Source organism: Triturus cristatus, chromosome 11, assembly GCF_964204655.1.
Source record: "Triturus cristatus chromosome 11, aTriCri1.1, whole genome shotgun sequence".
Taxonomy (NCBI): domain Eukaryota; kingdom Metazoa; phylum Chordata; class Amphibia; order Caudata; family Salamandridae; genus Triturus; species Triturus cristatus.
Genome location: NC_140594.1, coordinates 1,143,431,915 through 1,143,453,802, shown reverse-complemented (window position 1 = coordinate 1,143,453,802; position 21,888 = coordinate 1,143,431,915). Strand labels below are relative to the sequence as shown.

General features: G+C 45.8%; 12 non-coding genes across 12 annotated transcripts; all 12 read right to left on the bottom strand.

Annotated features, from left to right (window-relative positions):
- Positions 1–61: 61 nt before the first annotated feature.
- TRNAG-UCC (transfer RNA glycine (anticodon UCC)) lies at positions 62–133 on the bottom strand. Its single transcript has one exon. It is a non-coding gene; the product is annotated as a tRNA-Gly (tRNA).
- A 1,509-nt stretch (positions 134–1,642) lies between these two features.
- TRNAG-UCC (transfer RNA glycine (anticodon UCC)) lies at positions 1,643–1,714 on the bottom strand. Its single transcript has one exon. It is a non-coding gene; the product is annotated as a tRNA-Gly (tRNA).
- Positions 1,715–3,235: 1,521 nt separating this feature from the next.
- TRNAG-UCC (transfer RNA glycine (anticodon UCC)) lies at positions 3,236–3,307 on the bottom strand. The gene has a single exon. It is a non-coding gene; the product is annotated as a tRNA-Gly (tRNA).
- A 3,114-nt stretch (positions 3,308–6,421) lies between these two features.
- Positions 6,422–6,493, bottom strand: TRNAG-UCC (transfer RNA glycine (anticodon UCC)). The gene has a single exon. It is a non-coding gene; the product is annotated as a tRNA-Gly (tRNA).
- Positions 6,494–8,005: 1,512 nt separating this feature from the next.
- TRNAG-UCC (transfer RNA glycine (anticodon UCC)) lies at positions 8,006–8,077 on the bottom strand. The gene has a single exon. It is a non-coding gene; the product is annotated as a tRNA-Gly (tRNA).
- A 1,510-nt stretch (positions 8,078–9,587) lies between these two features.
- TRNAG-UCC (transfer RNA glycine (anticodon UCC)) lies at positions 9,588–9,659 on the bottom strand. The gene has a single exon. It is a non-coding gene; the product is annotated as a tRNA-Gly (tRNA).
- Positions 9,660–12,750: 3,091 nt separating this feature from the next.
- On the bottom strand, positions 12,751–12,822 carry TRNAG-UCC (transfer RNA glycine (anticodon UCC)). The gene has a single exon. It is a non-coding gene; the product is annotated as a tRNA-Gly (tRNA).
- Positions 12,823–14,331: 1,509 nt separating this feature from the next.
- Positions 14,332–14,403, bottom strand: TRNAG-UCC (transfer RNA glycine (anticodon UCC)). The gene has a single exon. It is a non-coding gene; the product is annotated as a tRNA-Gly (tRNA).
- A 1,521-nt stretch (positions 14,404–15,924) lies between these two features.
- On the bottom strand, positions 15,925–15,996 carry TRNAG-UCC (transfer RNA glycine (anticodon UCC)). The gene has a single exon. It is a non-coding gene; the product is annotated as a tRNA-Gly (tRNA).
- Positions 15,997–17,517: 1,521 nt separating this feature from the next.
- On the bottom strand, positions 17,518–17,589 carry TRNAG-UCC (transfer RNA glycine (anticodon UCC)). Its single transcript has one exon. It is a non-coding gene; the product is annotated as a tRNA-Gly (tRNA).
- Positions 17,590–19,111: 1,522 nt separating this feature from the next.
- On the bottom strand, positions 19,112–19,183 carry TRNAG-UCC (transfer RNA glycine (anticodon UCC)). Its single transcript has one exon. It is a non-coding gene; the product is annotated as a tRNA-Gly (tRNA).
- Positions 19,184–20,693: 1,510 nt separating this feature from the next.
- TRNAG-UCC (transfer RNA glycine (anticodon UCC)) lies at positions 20,694–20,765 on the bottom strand. The gene has a single exon. It is a non-coding gene; the product is annotated as a tRNA-Gly (tRNA).
- Positions 20,766–21,888: the final 1,123 nt, after the last annotated feature.

Genomic DNA, 21,888 nt, shown 5'->3' with positions numbered 1-21,888 from the left:
CAGTTTTGTGACATGTTGCATTAAAATATATCCTGCTTGGAGAATATATAAATATTTGCACTGCGTTGGCCGGGAATCGAACCCGGGTCAACTGCTTGGAAGGCAGCTATGCTCACCACTATACCACCAACGCCCTCTGATGTGTGTCCTCTAGGTTCCAGATGTTACAACGCCGAGTGCAGTGGCAATCTTGCACCGGTTCCAATCGTGCATTTGGTGTGGATACCAACATGAAAAGCTGTAGAAATTGTCTTGCAGTGGGTAAAGAACTGGGGATTGAAACCAAGGATAAAGCTGTGCAGAAGAGAAGAAATGGAAAGCAGCAGTACAAATAGTGGAAATGAGCATATGGGCAGCATCGGAAGCAAAGCAGCGAAGAGAAAGGGAGTAAATTCCATGAAATGCATAGGAGATTGATAAAAGCAGAACAAAAAGGGAAGAATTAAATTCAAAGCATGCCCCGAAAAACGTGTGAAGGTCCCACCTGTCATTTATGCTTCTAATTGGGTATCTTTACTTTCAAAGTATAGGGTTGATCCTTTGACGATCACTCTCTTGATTTACAGCAGAGACAGATAGTTGAGAAGTCTTTTCTCACATAGCTAGCACAAGCCTGCGCTTTTCCTTGCTGGCAGGGTGGAAATGACAGATTAGTCCTAGGAAGAAAAATCAAGCAATATTAGCAGAGGATGGTTTCGATCCATCGACCTCTGGGTTATGGGCCCAGCACGCTTCCGCTGCGCCACTCTGCTCCCTTGTGAAAGTGCTCTCTTTATGCAGAGGAGGAGCTTTCAGCGGAGTGGCAAGGGATTGGTGGGGCTCTCTCCTCATTTGCCTAAGCACATCGCAAGGTATGCTGGGTACAGAAAATCTTCATCTTCCCCACTCACAGTCAGTCATAACTGAAAGTGCAGACCCTCTTAGGAATTAGCCGTTTCAGGCCTTTACCAAGACAGCAGCTCTCTGTCCCTGTCCTTTCTCTGTGATCCTAGCACTAGCATACTCAGGATTTGGCTTTACCTGGGAGCCAGACATCTACCCGGTGAGGGGAGGCTTTTGAGCGTTTGGGAGCGTTCGGGACGTGAGAGGACGCTGGACAGGAAACTATGCCAATTTGAAGTATCCAACCTTCCTGCTGCAGTGAGAGGCTCTTTCCGTGGAAATCTGCCACTTGGAGTCCTCTCAACTTGCCCTCTGATAAAACATTTTTCTGAGCCGCAGTTACATCCGATGGTTACAAGGTGGCGCTGCATTCAGGTGAGAACACAAGTATGCACAAAATCTTGGGGACTTTTGCCAGATTTATCGGTGGATCTTGCCTATTATTTTCAGAGGCTAGATATCGCCTAGAAATGCTTTTTAACATAGGGATGCTGGGGTTATAATTTCTGGTCGGGGCGCAGCCCTTTCATTGCCTGCCCCCAGCAAAATATTTATTATCAGCACATGTGAGTGGTGAGTGCTTTATGGAAAATAGCATATATTGGGACAATGAATGTAGCAGATGAGGCGATCGAGATGTCTACCTACGTGTTTGATTATTTTTTTATATAACGGCTGATTATTCTGTTTCTGATATTTCAGTTTTGTGACATGTTGCATTAAAATATATCCTGCTTGGAGAATATATAAATATTTGCACTGCGTTGGCCGGGAATCGAACCCGGGTCAACTGCTTGGAAGGCAGCTATGCTCACCACTATACCACCAACGCCCTCTGATGTGTGTCCTCTAGGTTCCAGATGTTACAACGCCGAGTGCAGTGGCAATCTTGCACCGGTTCCAATCGTGCATTTGGTGTGGATACCAACATGAAAAGCTGTAGAAATTGTCTTGCAGTGGGTAAAGAACTGGGGATTGAAACCAAGGATAAAGCTGTGCAGAAGAGAAGAAATGGAAAGCAGCAGTACAAATAGTGGAAATGAGCATATGGGCAGCATCGGAAGCAAAGCAGCGAAGAGAAAGGGAGTAAATTCCATGAAATGCATAGGAGATTGATAAAAGCAGAACAAAAAGGGAAGAATTAAATTCAAAGCATGCCCCGAAAAACGTGTGAAGGTCCCACCTGTCATTTATGCTTCTAATTGGGTATCTTTACTTTCAAAGTATAGGGTTGATCCTTTGACGATCACTCTCTTGATTTACAGCAGAGACAGATAGTTGAGAAGTCTTTTCTCACATAGCTAGCACAAGCCTGCGCTTTTCCTTGCTGGCAGGGTGGAAATGACAGATTAGTCCTAGGAAGAAAAATCAAGCAATATTAGCAGAGGATGGTTTCGATCCATTGACCTCTGGGTTATGGGCCAAGCACGCTTCCGCTGCGCCACTCTGCTCCCTTGTGAAAGTGCTCTCTTTATGCAGAGGAGGAGCTTTCAGCGGAGTGGCAAGGGATTGGTGGGGCTCTCTCCTCATTTGCCTAAGCACATCGCAAGGTATGCTGGGTACAGAAAATCTTCATCTTCCCCACTCACAGTCAGTCATAACTGAAAGTGCAGACCCTCTTAGGAATTAGCCGTTTCAGGCCTTTACCAAGACAGCAGCTCTCTGTCCCTGTCCTTTCTCTGTGATCCTAGCACTAGCATACTCAGGATTTGGCTTTACCTGGGAGCCAGAGATCTACCCGGTGAGGGCTTGCCCGGTGTGAGGCTTTTGAGCGTTTGGGAGCGTTCGGGACGTGAGAGGACGCTGGACAGGAAACTATGCCAATTTGAAGTATCCAACCTTCCTGCTGCAGCGAGAGGCTCTTTCCGTGGAAATCTGCCACTTGGAGTCATCTCAACTTGCCCTCTGATAAAACATTTTTCTGAGTCGCAGTTACATCCGATGGTTACAAGGTGGCGCTGCATTCAGGTGAGAGCACAAGTATGCACAAAATCTTGGGGACTTTTGCCAGATTTATCGGTGGATCTTGCCTATTATTTTCAGAGGCTAGATATCGCCTAGAAATGCTTTTTAAAATAGGGATGCTGGGGTTATAATGTCTGGTCGGGGCTCAGCCCTTTCATTGCCTGCCCCCAGCAAAATATTTATTATCAGCACATGTGAGTGGTGAGTGCTTTATGGAAAATAGCATATATTGGGACAATGAATGTAGCAGATGAGGCGATCGAGATGTCTACCTACGTGTTTGTTTATTTTTTTATATAACGGCTGATTATTCTGTTTCTGATATTTCAGTTTTGTGACATGTTGCATTAAAATATATCCTGCTTGGAGAATATATAAATATTTGCACTGCGTTGGCCGGGAATCGAACCCGGGTCAACTGCTTGGAAGGCAGCTATGCTCACCACTATACCACCAACACCCTCTGATGTGTGTCCTCTAGGTTCCAGATGTTACAACGCCGAGTGCAGTGGCAATCTTGCACCGGTTCCAATCGTGCATTTGGTGTGGATACCAACATGAAAAGCTGTAGAAATTGTCTTGCAGAGGGTAAAGAACTGGGGATTGAAACCAAGGATAAAGCTGTGCAGAAGAGAAGAAATGGAAAGCAGCAGTACAAATAGTGGAAATGAGCATATGGGCAGCATCGGAAGCAAAGCAGCGAAGAGAAAGGGAGTAAATTCCATGAAATGCATAGGAGATTGATAAAAGCAGAACAAAAAGGGAAGAATTAAATTCAAAGCATGCCCCGAAAAACGTGTGAAGGTCCCACCTGTCATTTATGCTTCTAATTGGGTATCTTTACTTTCAAAGTATAGGGTTGATCCTTTGACGATCACTCTCTTGATTTACAGCAGAGACAGATAGTTGAGAAGTCTTTTCTCACATAGCTAGCACAAGCCTGCGCTTTTCCTTGCTGGCAGGGTGGAAATGACAGATTAGTCCTAGGAAGAAAAATCAAGCAATATTAGCAGAGGATGGTTTCGATCCATCGACCTCTGGGTTATGGGCCCAGCACGCTTCCGCTGCGCCACTCTGCTCCCTTGTGAAAGTGCTCTCTTTATGCAGAGGAGGAGCTTTCAGCGGAGTGGCAAGGGATTGGTGGGGCTCTCTCCTCATTTGCCTAAGCACATCGCAAGGTATGCTGGGTACAGAAAATCTTCATCTTCCCCACTCACAGTCAGTCATAACTGAAAGTGCAGACCCTCTTAGGAATTAGCCGTTTCAGGCCTTTACCAAGACAGCAGCTCTCTGTCCCTGTCCTTTCTCTGTGATCCTAGCACTAGCATACTCAGGATTTGGCTTTACCTGGGAGCCAGAGATCTACCCGGTGAGGGCTTGCCCGGTGTGAGGCTTTTGAGCGTTTGGGAGCGTTCGGGACGTGAGAGGACGCTGGACAGGAAACTATGCCAATTTGAAGTATCCAACCTTCCTGCTGCAGCGAGAGGCTCTTTCCGTGGAAATCTGCCACTTGGAGTCATCTCAACTTGCCCTCTGATAAAACATTTTTCTGAGTCGCAGTTACATCCGATGGTTACAAGGTGGCGCTGCATTCAGGTGAGAGCACAAGTATGCACAAAATCTTGGGGACTTTTGCCAGATTTATCGGTGGATCTTGCCTATTATTTTCAGAGGCTAGATATCGCCTAGAAATGCTTTTTAAAATAGGGATGCTGGGGTTATAATGTCTGGTCGGGGCTCAGCCCTTTCATTGCCTGCCCCCAGCAAAATATTTATTATCAGCACATGTGAGTGGTGAGTGCTTTATGGAAAATAGCATATATTGGGACAATGAATGTAGCAGATGAGGCGATCGAGATGTCTACCTACGTGTTTGTTTATTTTTTTATATAACGGCTGATTATTCTGTTTCTGATATTTCAGTTTTGTGACATGTTGCATTAAAATATATCCTGCTTGGAGAATATATAAATATTTGCACTGCGTTGGCCGGGAATCGAACCCGGGTCAACTGCTTGGAAGGCAGCTATGCTCACCACTATACCTCCAACACCCTCTGATGTGTGTCCTCTAGGTTCCAGATGTTACAACGCCGAGTGCAGTGGCAATCTTGCACCGGTTCCAATCGTGCATTTGGTGTGGATACCAACATGAAAAGCTGTAGAAATTGTCTTGCAGAGGGTAAAGAACTGGGGATTGAAACCAAGGATAAAGCTGTGCAGAAGAGAAGAAATGGAAAGCAGCAGTACAAATAGTGGAAATGAGCATATGGGCAGCATCGGAAGCAAAGCAGCGAAGAGAAAGGGAGTAAATTCCATGAAATGCATAGGAGATTGATAAAAGCAGAACAAAAAGGGAAGAATTAAATTCAAAGCATGCCCCGAAAAACGTGTGAAGGTCCCACCTGTCATTTATGCTTCTAATTGGGTATCTTTACTTTCAAAGTATAGGGTTGATCCTTTGACGATCACTCTCTTGATTTACAGCAGAGACAGATAGTTGAGAAGTCTTTTCTCACATAGCTAGCACAAGCCTGCGCTTTTCCTTGCTGGCAGGGTGGAAATGACAGATTAGTCCTAGGAAGAAAAATCAAGCAATATTAGCAGAGGATGGTTTCGATCCATCGACCTCTGGGTTATGGGCCCAGCACGCTTCCGCTGCGCCACTCTGCTCCCTTGTGAAAGTGCTCTCTTTATGCAGAGGAGGAGCTTTCAGCGGAGTGGCAAGGGATTGGTGGGGCTCTCTCCTCATTTGCCTAAGCACATCGCAAGGTATGCTGGGTACAGAAAATCTTCATCTTCCCCACTCACAGTCAGTCATAACTGAAAGTGCAGACCCTCTTAGGAATTAGCCGTTTCAGGCCTTTACCAAGACAGCAGCTCTCTGTCCCTGTCCTTTCTCTGTGATCCTAGCACTAGCATACTCAGGATTTGGCTTTACCTGGGAGCCAGAGATCTACCCGGTGAGGGCTTGCCCGGTGTGAGGCTTTTGAGCGTTTGGGAGCGTTCGGGACGTGAGAGGACGCTGGACAGGAAACTATGCCAATTTGAAGTATCCAACCTTCCTGCTGCAGCGAGAGGCTCTTTCCGTGGAAATCTGCCACTTGGAGTCATCTCAACTTGCCCTCTGATAAAACATTTTTCTGAGTCGCAGTTACATCCGATGGTTACAAGGTGGCGCTGCATTCAGGTGAGAGCACAAGTATGCACAAAATCTTGGGGACTTTTGCCAGATTTATCGGTGGATCTTGCCTATTAATTTCAGAGGCTAGATATCGCCTAGAAATGCTTTTTAAAATAGGGATGCTGGGGTTATAATGTCTGGTCGGGGCTCAGCCCTTTCATTGCCTGCCCCCAGCAAAATATTTATTATCAGCACATGTGAGTGGTGAGTGCTTTATGGAAAATAGCATATATTGGGACAATGAATGTAGCAGATGAGGCGATCGAGATGTCTACCTACGTGTTTGTTTATTTTTTTATATAACGGCTGATTATTCTGTTTCTGATATTTCAGTTTTGTGACATGTTGCATTAAAATATATCCTGCTTGGAGAATATATAAATATTTGCACTGCGTTGGCCGGGAATCGAACCCGGGTCAACTGCTTGGAAGGCAGCTATGCTCACCACTATACCACCAACACCCTCTGATGTGTCTCCTCTAGGTTCCAGATGTTACAACGCCGAGTGCAGTGGCAATCTTGCACCGGTTCCAATCGTGCATTTGGTGTGGATACCAACATGAAAAGCTGTAGAAATTGTCTTGCAGAGGGTAAAGAACTGGGGATTGAAACCAAGGATAAAGCTGTGCAGAAGAGAAGAAATGGAAAGCAGCAGTACAAATAGTGGAAATGAGCATATGGGCAGCATCGGAAGCAAAGCAGCGAAGAGAAAGGGAGTAAATTCCATGAAATGCATAGGAGATTGATAAAAGCAGAACAAAAAGGGAAGAATTAAATTCAAAGCATGCCCCTGAAAAACGTGTGAAGGTCCCACCTGTCATTTATGCTTCTAATTGGGTATCTTTACTTTCAAAGTATAGGGTTGATCCTTTGACGATCACTCTCTTGATTTACAGCAGAGACAGATAGTTGAGAAGTCTTTTCTCACATAGCTAGCACAAGCCTGCGCTTTTCCTTGCTGGCAGGGTGGAAATGACAGATTAGTCCTAGGAAGAAAAATCAAGCAATATTAGCAGAGGATGGTTTCGATCCATCGACCTCTGGGTTATGGGCCCAGCACGCTTCCGCTGCGCCACTCTGCTCCCTTGTGAAAGTGCTCTCTTTATGCAGAGGAGGAGCTTTCAGCGGAGTGGCAAGGGATTGGTGGGGCTCTCTCCTCATTTGCCTAAGCACATCGCAAGGTATGCTGGGTACAGAAAATCTTCATCTTCCCCACTCACAGTCAGTCATAACTGAAAGTGCAGACCCTCTTAGGAATTAGCCGTTTCAGGCCTTTACCAAGACAGCAGCTCTCTGTCCCTGTCCTTTCTCTGTGATCCTAGCACTAGCATACTCAGGATTTGGCTTTACCTGGGAGCCAGAGATCTACCCGGTGAGGGCTTGCCCGGTGTGAGGCTTTTGAGCGTTTGGGAGCGTTCGGGACGCTGGACAGGAAACTATGCCAATTTGAAGTATCCAACCTTCCTGCTGCAGTGAGAGGCTCTTTCCGTGGAAATCTGCCACTTGGAGTCCTCTCAACTTGCCCTCTGATAAAACATTTTTCTGAGCCGCAGTTACATCCGATGGTTACAAGGTGGCGCTGCATTCAGGTGAGAACACAAGTATGCACAAAATCTTGGGGACTTTTGCCAGATTTATCGGTGGATCTTGCCTATTATTTTCAGAGGCTAGATATCGCCTAGAAATGCTTTTTAACATAGGGATGCTGGGGTTATAATTTCTGGTCGGGGCGCAGCCCTTTCATTGCCTGCCCCCAGCAAAATATTTATTATCAGCACATGTGAGTGGTGAGTGCTTTATGGAAAATAGCATATATTGGGACAATGAATGTAGCAGATGAGGCGATCGAGATGTCTACCTACGTGTTTGATTATTTTTTTATATAACGGCTGATTATTCTGTTTCTGATATTTCAGTTTTGTGACATGTTGCATTAAAATATATCCTGCTTGGAGAATATATAAATATTTGCACTGCGTTGGCCGGGAATCGAACCCGGGTCAACTGCTTGGAAGGCAGCTATGCTCACCACTATACCACCAACGCCCTCTGATGTGTGTCCTCTAGGTTCCAGATGTTACAACGCCGAGTGCAGTGGCAATCTTGCACCGGTTCCAATCGTGCATTTGGTGTGGATACCAACATGAAAAGCTGTAGAAATTGTCTTGCAGTGGGTAAAGAACTGGGGATTGAAACCAAGGATAAAGCTGTGCAGAAGAGAAGAAATGGAAAGCAGCAGTACAAATAGTGGAAATGAGCATATGGGCAGCATCGGAAGCAAAGCAGCGAAGAGAAAGGGAGTAAATTCCATGAAATGCATAGGAGATTGATAAAAGCAGAACAAAAAGGGAAGAATTAAATTCAAAGCATGCCCCGAAAAACGTGTGAAGGTCCCACCTGTCATTTATGCTTCTAATTGGGTATCTTTACTTTCAAAGTATAGGGTTGATCCTTTGACGATCACTCTCTTGATTTACAGCAGAGACAGATAGTTGAGAAGTCTTTTCTCACATAGCTAGCACAAGCCTGCGCTTTTCCTTGCTGGCAGGGTGGAAATGACAGATTAGTCCTAGGAAGAAAAATCAAGCAATATTAGCAGAGGATGGTTTCGATCCATCGACCTCTGGGTTATGGGCCCAGCACGCTTCCGCTGCGCCACTCTGCTCCCTTGTGAAAGTGCTCTCTTTATGCAGAGGAGGAGCTTTCAGCGGAGTGGCAAGGGATTGGTGGGGCTCTCTCCTCATTTGCCTAAGCACATCGCAAGGTATGCTGGGTACAGAAAATCTTCATCTTCCCCACTCACAGTCAGTCATAACTGAAAGTGCAGACCCTCTTAGGAATTAGCCGTTTCAGGCCTTTACCAAGACAGCAGCTCTCTGTCCCTGTCCTTTCTCTGTGATCCTAGCACTAGCATACTCAGGATTTGGCTTTACCTGGGAGCCAGAGATCTACCCGGTGAGGGCGAGGCTTTTGAGCGTTTGGGAGCGTTCGGGACGTGAGAGGACGCTGGACAGGAAACTATGCCAATTTGAAGTATCCAACCTTCCTGCTGCAGCGAGAGGCTCTTTCCGTGGAAATCTGCCACTTGGAGTCATCTCAACTTGCCCTCTGATAAAACATTTTTCTGAGTCGCAGTTACATCCGATGGTTACAAGGTGGCGCTGCATTCAGGTGAGAGCACAAGTATGCACAAAATCTTGGGGACTTTTGCCAGATTTATCGGTGGATCTTGCCTATTATTTTCAGAGGCTAGATATCGCCTAGAAATGCTTTTTAAAATAGGGATGCTGGGGTTATAATGTCTGGTCGGGGCTCAGCCCTTTCATTGCCTGCCCCCAGCAAAATATTTATTATCAGCACATGTGAGTGGTGAGTGCTTTATGGAAAATAGCATATATTGGGACAATGAATGTAGCAGATGAGGCGATCGAGATGTCTACCTACGTGTTTGTTTATTTTTTTATATAACGGCTGATTATTCTGTTTCTGATATTTCAGTTTTGTGACATGTTGCATTAAAATATATCCTGCTTGGAGAATATATAAATATTTGCACTGCGTTGGCCGGGAATCGAACCCGGGTCAACTGCTTGGAAGGCAGCTATGCTCACCACTATACCACCAACGCCCTCTGATGTGTGTCCTCTAGGTTCCAGATGTTACAACGCCGAGTGCAGTGGCAATCTTGCACCGGTTCCAATCGTGCATTTGGTGTGGATACCAACATGAAAAGCTGTAGAAATTGTCTTGCAGTGGGTAAAGAACTGGGGATTGAAACCAAGGATAAAGCTGTGCAGAAGAGAAGAAATGGAAAGCAGCAGTACAAATAGTGGAAATGAGCATATGGGCAGCATCGGAAGCAAAGCAGCGAAGAGAAAGGGAGTAAATTCCATGAAATGCATAGGAGATTGATAAAAGCAGAACAAAAAGGGAAGAATTAAATTCAAAGCATGCCCCGAAAAACGTGTGAAGGTCCCACCTGTCATTTATGCTTCTAATTGGGTATCTTTACTTTCAAAGTATAGGGTTGATCCTTTGACGATCACTCTCTTGATTTACAGCAGAGACAGATAGTTGAGAAGTCTTTTCTCACATAGCTAGCACAAGCCTGCGCTTTTCCTTGCTGGCAGGGTGGAAATGACAGATTAGTCCTAGGAAGAAAAATCAAGCAATATTAGCAGAGGATGGTTTCGATCCATCGACCTCTGGGTTATGGGCCCAGCACGCTTCCGCTGCGCCACTCTGCTCCCTTGTGAAAGTGCTCTCTTTATGCAGAGGAGGAGCTTTCAGCGGAGTGGCAAGGGATTGGTGGGGCTCTCTCCTCATTTGCCTAAGCACATCGCAAGGTATGCTGGGTACAGAAAATCTTCATCTTCCCCACTCACAGTCAGTCATAACTGAAAGTGCAGACCCTCTTAGGAATTAGCCGTTTCAGGCCTTTACCAAGACAGCAGCTCTCTGTCCCTGTCCTTTCTCTGTGATCCTAGCACTAGCATACTCAGGATTTGGCTTTACCTGGGAGCCAGACATCTACCCGGTGAGGGGAGGCTTTTGAGCGTTTGGGAGCGTTCGGGACGTGAGAGGACGCTGGACAGGAAACTATGCCAATTTGAAGTATCCAACCTTCCTGCTGCAGTGAGAGGCTCTTTCCGTGGAAATCTGCCACTTGGAGTCCTCTCAACTTGCCCTCTGATAAAACATTTTTCTGAGCCGCAGTTACATCCGATGGTTACAAGGTGGCGCTGCATTCAGGTGAGAACACAAGTATGCACAAAATCTTGGGGACTTTTGCCAGATTTATCGGTGGATCTTGCCTATTATTTTCAGAGGCTAGATATCGCCTAGAAATGCTTTTTAACATAGGGATGCTGGGGTTATAATTTCTGGTCGGGGCGCAGCCCTTTCATTGCCTGCCCCCAGCAAAATATTTATTATCAGCACATGTGAGTGGTGAGTGCTTTATGGAAAATAGCATATATTGGGACAATGAATGTAGCAGATGAGGCGATCGAGATGTCTACCTACGTGTTTGATTATTTTTTTATATAACGGCTGATTATTCTGTTTCTGATATTTCAGTTTTGTGACATGTTGCATTAAAATATATCCTGCTTGGAGAATATATAAATATTTGCACTGCGTTGGCCGGGAATCGAACCCGGGTCAATTGCTTGGAAGGCAGCTATGCTCACCACTATACCACCAACGCCCTCTGATGTGTGTCCTCTAGGTTCCAGATGTTACAACGCCGAGTGCAGTGGCAATCTTGCACCGGTTCCAATCGTGCATTTGGTGTGGATACCAACATGAAAAGCTGTAGAAATTGTCTTGCAGTGGGTAAAGAACTGGGGATTGAAACCAAGGATAAAGCTGTGCAGAAGAGAAGAAATGGAAAGCAGCAGTACAAATAGTGGAAATGAGCATATGGGCAGCATCGGAAGCAAAGCAGCGAAGAGAAAGGGAGTAAATTCCATGAAATGCATAGGAGATTGATAAAAGCAGAACAAAAAGGGAAGAATTAAATTCAAAGCATGCCCCGAAAAACGTGTGAAGGTCCCACCTGTCATTTATGCTTCTAATTGGGTATCTTTACTTTCAAAGTATAGGGTTGATCCTTTGACGATCACTCTCTTGATTTACAGCAGAGACAGATAGTTGAGAAGTCTTTTCTCACATAGCTAGCACAAGCCTGCGCTTTTCCTTGCTGGCAGGGTGGAAATGACAGATTAGTCCTAGGAAGAAAAATCAAGCAATATTAGCAGAGGATGGTTTCGATCCATTGACCTCTGGGTTATGGGCCAAGCACGCTTCCGCTGCGCCACTCTGCTCCCTTGTGAAAGTGCTCTCTTTATGCAGAGGAGGAGCTTTCAGCGGAGTGGCAAGGGATTGGTGGGGCTCTCTCCTCATTTGCCTAAGCACATCGCAAGGTATGCTGGGTACAGAAAATCTTCATCTTCCCCACTCACAGTCAGTCATAACTGAAAGTGCAGACCCTCTTAGGAATTAGCCGTTTCAGGCCTTTACCAAGACAGCAGCTCTCTGTCCCTGTCCTTTATCTGTGATCCTAGCACTAGCATACTCAGGATTTGGCTTTACCTGGGAGCCAGAGATCTACCCGGTGAGGGCGAGGCTTTTGAGCGTTTGGGAGCGTTCGGGACGTGAGAGGACGCTGGACAGGAAACTATGCCAATTTGAAGTATCCAACCTTCCTGCTGCAGCGAGAGGCTCTTTCCGTGGAAATCTGCCACTTGGAGTCCTCTCAACTTGCCCTCTGATAAAACATTTTTCTGAGCCGCAGTTACATCCGATGGTTACAAGGTGGCGCTGCATTCAGGTGAGAGCACAAGTATGCACAAAATCTTGGGGACTTTTGCCAGATTTATCGGTGGATCTTGCCTATTATTTTCAGAGGCTAGATATCGCCTAGAAATGCTTTTTAAAATAGGGATGCTGGGGTTATAATGTCTGGTCGGGGCTCAGCCCTTTCATTGCCTGCCCCCAGCAAAATATTTATTATCAGCACATGTGAGTGGTGAGTGCTTTATGGAAAATAGCATATATTGGGACAATGAATGTAGCAGATGAGGCGATCGAGATGTCTACCTACGTGTTTGTTTATTTTTTTATATAACGGCTGATTATTCTGTTTCTGATATTTCAGTTTTGTGACATGTTGCATTAAAATATATCCTGCTTGGAGAATATATAAATATTTGCACTGCGTTGGCCGGGAATCGAACCCGGGTCAACTGCTTGGAAGGCAGCTATGCTCACCACTATACCACCAACGCCCTCTGATGTGTGTCCTCTAGGTTCCAGATGTTACAACGCCGAGTGCAGTGGCAATCTTGCACCGGTTCCAATCGTGCATTTGGTGTGGATACCAACATGAAAAGCTGTAGAAATTGTCTTGCAGAGGGTAAAGAACTGGGGATTGAAAGCAAGGACAAAGCTGTGCAGAAGAGAAGAAATGGAAAGCAGCAGTACAAATAGTGGAAATGAGCATATGGGCAGCATCGGAAGCAAAGCAGCGAAGAGAAAGGGAGTAAATTCCATGAAATGCATAGGAGATTGATAAAAGCAGAACAAAAAGGGAAGAATTAAATTCAAAGCATGCCCCGAAAAACGTGTGAAGGTCCCACCTGTCATTTATGCTTCTAATTGGGTATCTTTACTTTCAAAGTATAGGGTTGATCCTTTGACGATCACTCTCTTGATTTACAGCAGAGACAGATAGTTGAGAAGTCTTTTCTCACATAGCTAGCACAAGCCTGCGCTTTTCCTTGCTGGCAGGGTGTAAATGACAGATTAGTCCTAGGAAGAAAAATCAAGCAATATTAGCAGAGGATGGTTTCGATCCATCGACCTCTGGGTTATGGGCCCAGCACGCTTCCGCTGCGCCACTCTGCTCCCTTGTGAAAGTGCTCTCTTTATGCAGAGGAGGAGCTTTCAGCGGAGTGGCAAGGGATTGGTGGGGCTCTCTCCTCATTTGCCTAAGCACATCGCAAGGTATGCTGGGTACAGAAAATCTTCATCTTCCCCACTCACAGTCAGTCATAACTGAAAGTGCAGACCCTCTTAGGAATTAGCCGTTTCAGGCCTTTACCAAGACAGCAGCTCTCTGTCCCTGTCCTTTCTCTGTGATCCTAGCACTAGCATACTCAGGATTTGGCTTTACCTGGGAGCCAGAGATCTACCCGGTGAGGGGAGGCTTTTGAGCGTTTGGGAGCGTTCGGGACGTGAGAGGACGCTGGACAGGAAACTATGCCAATTTGAAGTATCCAACCTTCCTGCTGCAGTGAGAGGCTCTTTCCGTGGAAATCTGCCACTTGGAGTCCTCTCAACTTGCCCTCTGATAAAACATTTTTCTGAGCCGCAGTTACATCCGATGGTTACAAGGTGGCGCTGCATTCAGGTGAGAACACAAGTATGCACAAAATCTTGGGGACTTTTGCCAGATTTATCGGTGGATCTTGCCTATTATTTTCAGAGGCTAGATATCGCCTAGAAATGCTTTTTAACATAGGGATGCTGGGGTTATAATTTCTGGTCGGGGCGCAGCCCTTTCATTGCCTGCCCCCAGCAAAATATTTATTATCAGCACATGTGAGTGGTGAGTGCTTTATGGAAAATAGCATATATTGGGACAATGAATGTAGCAGATGAGGCGATCGAGATGTCTACCTACGTGTTTGATTATTTTTTTATATAACGGCTGATTATTCTGTTTCTGATATTTCAGTTTTGTGACATGTTGCATTAAAATATATCCTGCTTGGAGAATATATAAATATTTGCACTGCGTTGGCCGGGAATCGAACCCGGGTCAACTGCTTGGAAGGCAGCTATGCTCACCACTATACCACCAACGCCCTCTGATGTGTGTCCTCTAGGTTCCAGATGTTACAACGCCGAGTGCAGTGGCAATCTTGCACCGGTTCCAATCGTGCATTTGGTGTGGATACCAACATGAAAAGCTGTAGAAATTGTCTTGCAGAGGGTAAAGAACTGGGGATTGAAACCAAGGATAAAGCTGTGCAGAAGAGAAGAAATGGAAAGCAGCAGTACAAATAGTGGAAATGAGCATATGGGCAGCATCGGAAGCAAAGCAGCGAAGAGAAAGGGAGTAAATTCCATGAAATGCATAGGAGATTGATAAAAGCAGAACAAAAAGGGAAGAATTAAATTCAAAGCATGCCCCGAAAAACGTGTGAAGGTCCCACCTGTCATTTATGCTTCTAATTGGGTATCTTTACTTTCAAAGTATAGGGTTGATCCTTTGACGATCACTCTCTTGATTTACAGCAGAGACAGATAGTTGAGAAGTCTTTTCTCACATAGCTAGCACAAGCCTGCGCTTTTCCTTGCTGGCAGGGTGGAAATGACAGATTAGTCCTAGGAAGAAAAATCAAGCAATATTAGCAGAGGATGGTTTCGATCCATCGACCTCTGGGTTATGGGCCCAGCACGCTTCCGCTGCGCCACTCTGCTCCCTTGTGAAAGTGCTCTCTTTATGCAGAGGAGGAGCTTTCAGCGGAGTGGCAAGGGATTGGTGGGGCTCTCTCCTCATTTGCCTAAGCACATCGCAAGGTATGCTGGGTACAGAAAATCTTCATCTTCCCCACTCACAGTCAGTCATAACTGAAAGTGCAGACCCTCTTAGGAATTAGCCGTTTCAGGCCTTTACCAAGACAGCAGCTCTCTGTCCCTGTCCTTTCTCTGTGATCCTAGCACTAGCATACTCAGGATTTGGCTTTACCTGGGAGCCAGAGATCTACCCGGTGAGGGCTTGCCCGGTGTGAGGCTTTTGAGCGTTTGGGAGCGTTCGGGACGTGAGAGGACGCTGGACAGGAAACTATGCCAATTTGAAGTATCCAACCTTCCTGCTGCAGTGAGAGGCTCTTTCCGTGGAAATCTGCCACTTGGAGTCCTCTCAACTTGCCCTCTGATAAAACATTTTTCTGAGCCGCAGTTACATCCGATGGTTACAAGGTGGCGCTGCATTCAGGTGAGAACACAAGTATGCACAAAATCTTGGGGACTTTTGCCAGATTTATCGGTGGATCTTGCCTATTATTTTCAGAGGCTAGATATCGCCTAGAAATGCTTTTTAACATAGGGATGCTGGGGTTATAATTTCTGGTCGGGGCGCAGCCCTTTCATTGCCTGCCCCCAGCAAAATATTTATTATCAGCACATGTGAGTGGTGAGTGCTTTATGGAAAATAGCATATATTGGGACAATGAATGTAGCAGATGAGGCGATCGAGATGTCTACCTACGTGTTTGATTATTTTTTTATATAACGGCTGATTATTCTGTTTCTGATATTTCAGTTTTGTGACATGTTGCATTAAAATATATCCTGCTTGGAGAATATATAAATATTTGCACTGCGTTGGCCGGGAATCGAACCCGGGTCAACTGCTTGGAAGGCAGCTATGCTCACCACTATACCACCAACGCCCTCTGATGTGTGTCCTCTAGGTTCCAGATGTTACAACGCCGAGTGCAGTGGCAATCTTGCACCGGTTCCAATCGTGCATTTGGTGTGGATACCAACATGAAAAGCTGTAGAAATTGTCTTGCAGAGGGTAAAGAACTGGGGATTGAAACCAAGGACAAAGCTGTGCAGAAGAGAAGAAATGGAAAGCAGCAGTACAAATAGTGGAAATGAGCATATGGGCAGCATCGGAAGCAAAGCAGCGAAGAGAAAGGGAGTAAATTCCATGAAATGCATAGGAGATTGATAAAAGCAGAACAAAAAGGGAAGAATTAAGTTCAAAGCATGCCCCGAAAAACGTGTGAAGGTCCCACCTGTCATTTATGCTTCTAATTGGGTATCTTTACTTTCAAAGTATAGGGTTGATCCTTTGACGATCACTCTCTTGATTTACAGCAGAGACAGATAGTTGAGAAGTCTTTTCTCACATAGCTAGCACAAGCCTGCGCTTTTCCTTGCTGGCAGGGTGGAAATGACAGATTAGTCCTAGGAAGAAAAATCAAGCAATATTAGCAGAGGATGGTTTCGATCCATCGACCTCTGGGTTATGGGCCCAGCACGCTTCCGCTGCGCCACTCTGCTCCCTTGTGAAAGTGCTCTCTTTATGCAGAGGAGGAGCTTTCAGCGGAGTGGCAAGGGATTGGTGGGGCTCTCTCCTCATTTGCCTAAGCACATCGCAAGGTATGCTGGGTACAGAAAATCTTCATCTTCCCCACTCACAGTCAGTCATAACTGAAAGTGCAGACCCTCTTAGGAATTAGCCGTTTCAGGCCTTTACCAAGACAGCAGCTCTCTGTCCCTGTCCTTTCTCTGTGATCCTAGCACTAGCATACTCAGGATTTGGCTTTACCTGGGAGCCAGAGATCTACCCGGTGAGGGCTTGCCCGGTGTGAGGCTTTTGAGCGTTTGGGAGCGTTCGGGACGTGAGAGGACGCTGGACAGGAAACTATGCCAATTTGAAGTATCCAACCTTCCTGCTGCAGCGAGAGGCTCTTTCCGTGGAAATCTGCCACTTGGAGTCATCTCAACTTGCCCTCTGATAAAACATTTTTCTGAGTCGCAGTTACATCCGATGGTTACAAGGTGGCGCTGCATTCAGGTGAGAGCACAAGTATGCACAAAATCTTGGGGACTTTTGCCAGATTTATCGGTGGATCTTGCCTATTAATTTCAGAGGCTAGATATCGCCTAGAAATGCTTTTTAAAATAGGGATGCTGGGGTTATAATGTCTGGTCGGGGCTCAGCCCTTTCATTGCCTGCCCCCAGCAAAATATTTATTATCAGCACATGTGAGTGGTGAGTGCTTTATGGAAAATAGCATATATTGGGACAATGAATGTAGCAGATGAGGCGATCGAGATGTCTACCTACGTGTTTGTTTATTTTTTTATATAACGGCTGATTATTCTGTTTCTGATATTTCAGTTTTGTGACATGTTGCATTAAAATATATCCTGCTTGGAGAATATATAAATATTTGCACTGCGTTGGCCGGGAATCGAACCCGGGTCAACTGCTTGGAAGGCAGCTATGCTCACCACTATACCACCAACACCCTCTGATGTGTCTCCTCTAGGTTCCAGATGTTACAACGCCGAGTGCAGTGGCAATCTTGCACCGGTTCCAATCGTGCATTTGGTGTGGATACCAACATGAAAAGCTGTAGAAATTGTCTTGCAGAGGGTAAAGAACTGGGGATTGAAACCAAGGATAAAGCTGTGCAGAAGAGAAGAAATGGAAAGCAGCAGTACAAATAGTGGAAATGAGCATATGGGCAGCATCGGAAGCAAAGCAGCGAAGAGAAAGGGAGTAAATTCCATGAAATGCATAGGAGATTGATAAAAGCAGAACAAAAAGGGAAGAATTAAATTCAAAGCATGCCCCTGAAAAACGTGTGAAGGTCCCACCTGTCATTTATGCTTCTAATTGGGTATCTTTACTTTCAAAGTATAGGGTTGATCCTTTGACGATCACTCTCTTGATTTACAGCAGAGACAGATAGTTGAGAAGTCTTTTCTCACATAGCTAGCACAAGCCTGCGCTTTTCCTTGCTGGCAGGGTGGAAATGACAGATTAGTCCTAGGAAGAAAAATCAAGCAATATTAGCAGAGGATGGTTTCGATCCATCGACCTCTGGGTTATGGGCCCAGCACGCTTCCGCTGCGCCACTCTGCTCCCTTGTGAAAGTGCTCTCTTTATGCAGAGGAGGAGCTTTCAGCGGAGTGGCAAGGGATTGGTGGGGCTCTCTCCTCATTTGCCTAAGCACATCGCAAGGTATGCTGGGTACAGAAAATCTTCATCTTCCCCACTCACAGTCAGTCATAACTGAAAGTGCAGACCCTCTTAGGAATTAGCCGTTTCAGGCCTTTACCAAGACAGCAGCTCTCTGTCCCTGTCCTTTCTCTGTGATCCTAGCACTAGCATACTCAGGATTTGGCTTTACCTGGGAGCCAGAGATCTACCCGGTGAGGGCTTGCCCGGTGTGAGGCTTTTGAGCGTTTGGGAGCGTTCGGGACGTGAGAGGACGCTGGACAGGAAACTATGCCAATTTGAAGTATCCAACCTTCCTGCTGCAGTGAGAGGCTCTTTCCGTGGAAATCTGCCACTTGGAGTCCTCTCAACTTGCCCTCTGATAAAACATTTTTCTGAGCCGCAGTTACATCCGATGGTTACAAGGTGGCGCTGCATTCAGGTGAGAACACAAGTATGCACAAAATCTTGGGGACTTTTGCCAGATTTATCGGTGGATCTTGCCTATTATTTTCAGAGGCTAGATATCGCCTAGAAATGCTTTTTAACATAGGGATGCTGGGGTTATAATTTCTGGTCGGGGCGCAGCCCTTTCATTGCCTGCCCCCAGCAAAATATTTATTATCAGCACATGTGAGTGGTGAGTGCTTTATGGAAAATAGCATATATTGGGACAATGAATGTAGCAGATGAGGCGATCGAGATGTCTACCTACGTGTTTGATTATTTTTTTATATAACGGCTGATTATTCTGTTTCTGATATTTCAGTTTTGTGACATGTTGCATTAAAATATATCCTGCTTGGAGAATATATAAATATTTGCACTGCGTTGGCCGGGAATCGAACCCGGGTCAACTGCTTGGAAGGCAGCTATGCTCACCACTATACCACCAACGCCCTCTGATGTGTGTCCTCTAGGTTCCAGATGTTACAACGCCGAGTGCAGTGGCAATCTTGCACCGGTTCCAATCGTGCATTTGGTGTGGATACCAACATGAAAAGCTGTAGAAATTGTCTTGCAGTGGGTAAAGAACTGGGGATTGAAACCAAGGATAAAGCTGTGCAGAAGAGAAGAAATGGAAAGCAGCAGTACAAATAGTGGAAATGAGCATATGGGCAGCATCGGAAGCAAAGCAGCGAAGAGAAAGGGAGTAAATTCCATGAAATGCATAGGAGATTGATAAAAGCAGAACAAAAAGGGAAGAATTAAATTCAAAGCATGCCCCGAAAAACGTGTGAAGGTCCCACCTGTCATTTATGCTTCTAATTGGGTATCTTTACTTTCAAAGTATAGGGTTGATCCTTTGACGATCACTCTCTTGATTTACAGCAGAGACAGATAGTTGAGAAGTCTTTTCTCACATAGCTAGCACAAGCCTGCGCTTTTCCTTGCTGGCAGGGTGGAAATGACAGATTAGTCCTAGGAAGAAAAATCAAGCAATATTAGCAGAGGATGGTTTCGATCCATCGACCTCTGGGTTATGGGCCCAGCACGCTTCCGCTGCGCCACTCTGCTCCCTTGTGAAAGTGCTCTCTTTATGCAGAGGAGGAGCTTTCAGCGGAGTGGCAAGGGATTGGTGGGGCTCTCTCCTCATTTGCCTAAGCACATCGCAAGGTATGCTGGGTACAGAAAATCTTCATCTTCCCCACTCACAGTCAGTCATAACTGAAAGTGCAGACCCTCTTAGGAATTAGCCGTTTCAGGCCTTTACCAAGACAGCAGCTCTCTGTCCCTGTCCTTTCTCTGTGATCCTAGCACTAGCATACTCAGGATTTGGCTTTACCTGGGAGCCAGAGATCTACCCGGTGAGGGCGAGGCTTTTGAGCGTTTGGGAGCGTTCGGGACGTGAGAGGACGCTGGACAGGAAACTATGCCAATTTGAAGTATCCAACCTTCCTGCTGCAGCGAGAGGCTCTTTCCGTGGAAATCTGCCACTTGGAGTCATCTCAACTTGCCCTCTGATAAAACATTTTTCTGAGTCGCAGTTACATCCGATGGTTACAAGGTGGCGCTGCATTCAGGTGAGAGCACAAGTATGCACAAAATCTTGGGGACTTTTGCCAGATTTATCGGTGGATCTTGCCTATTATTTTCAGAGGCTAGATATCGCCTAGAAATGCTTTTTAAAATAGGGATGCTGGGGTTATAATGTCTGGTCGGGGCTCAGCCCTTTCATTGCCTGCCCCCAGCAAAATATTTATTATCAGCACATGTGAGTGGTGAGTGCTTTATGGAAAATAGCATATATTGGGACAATGAATGTAGCAGATGAGGCGATCGAGATGTCTACCTACGTGTTTGTTTATTTTTTTATATAACGGCTGATTATTCTGTTTCTGATATTTCAGTTTTGTGACATGTTGCATTAAAATATATCCTGCTTGGAGAATATATAAATATTTGCACTGCGTTGGCCGGGAATCGAACCCGGGTCAACTGCTTGGAAGGCAGCTATGCTCACCACTATACCACCAACGCCCTCTGATGTGTGTCCTCTAGGTTCCAGATGTTACAACGCCGAGTGCAGTGGCAATCTTGCACCGGTTCCAATCGTGCATTTGGTGTGGATACCAACATGAAAAGCTGTAGAAATTGTCTTGCAGTGGGTAAAGAACTGGGGATTGAAACCAAGGATAAAGCTGTGCAGAAGAGAAGAAATGGAAAGCAGCAGTACAAATAGTGGAAATGAGCATATGGGCAGCATCGGAAGCAAAGCAGCGAAGAGAAAGGGAGTAAATTCCATGAAATGCATAGGAGATTGATAAAAGCAGAACAAAAAGGGAAGAATTAAATTCAAAGCATGCCCCGAAAAACGTGTGAAGGTCCCACCTGTCATTTATGCTTCTAATTGGGTATCTTTACTTTCAAAGTATAGGGTTGATCCTTTGACGATCACTCTCTTGATTTACAGCAGAGACAGATAGTTGAGAAGTCTTTTCTCACATAGCTAGCACAAGCCTGCGCTTTTCCTTGCTGGCAGGGTGGAAATGACAGATTAGTCCTAGGAAGAAAAATCAAGCAATATTAGCAGAGGATGGTTTCGATCCATCGACCTCTGGGTTATGGGCCCAGCACGCTTCCGCTGCGCCACTCTGCTCCCTTGTGAAAGTGCTCTCTTTATGCAGAGGAGGAGCTTTCAGCGGAGTGGCAAGGGATTGGTGGGGCTCTCTCCTCATTTGCCTAAGCACATCGCAAGGTATGCTGGGTACAGAAAATCTTCATCTTCCCCACTCACAGTCAGTCATAACTGAAAGTGCAGACCCTCTTAGGAATTAGCCGTTTCAGGCCTTTACCAAGACAGCAGCTCTCTGTCCCTGTCCTTTCTCTGTGATCCTAGCACTAGCATACTCAGGATTTGGCTTTACCTGGGAGCCAGACATCTACCCGGTGAGGGGAGGCTTTTGAGCGTTTGGGAGCGTTCGGGACGTGAGAGGACGCTGGACAGGAAACTATGCCAATTTGAAGTATCCAACCTTCCTGCTGCAGTGAGAGGCTCTTTCCGTGGAAATCTGCCACTTGGAGTCCTCTCAACTTGCCCTCTGATAAAACATTTTTCTGAGCCGCAGTTACATCCGATGGTTACAAGGTGGCGCTGCATTCA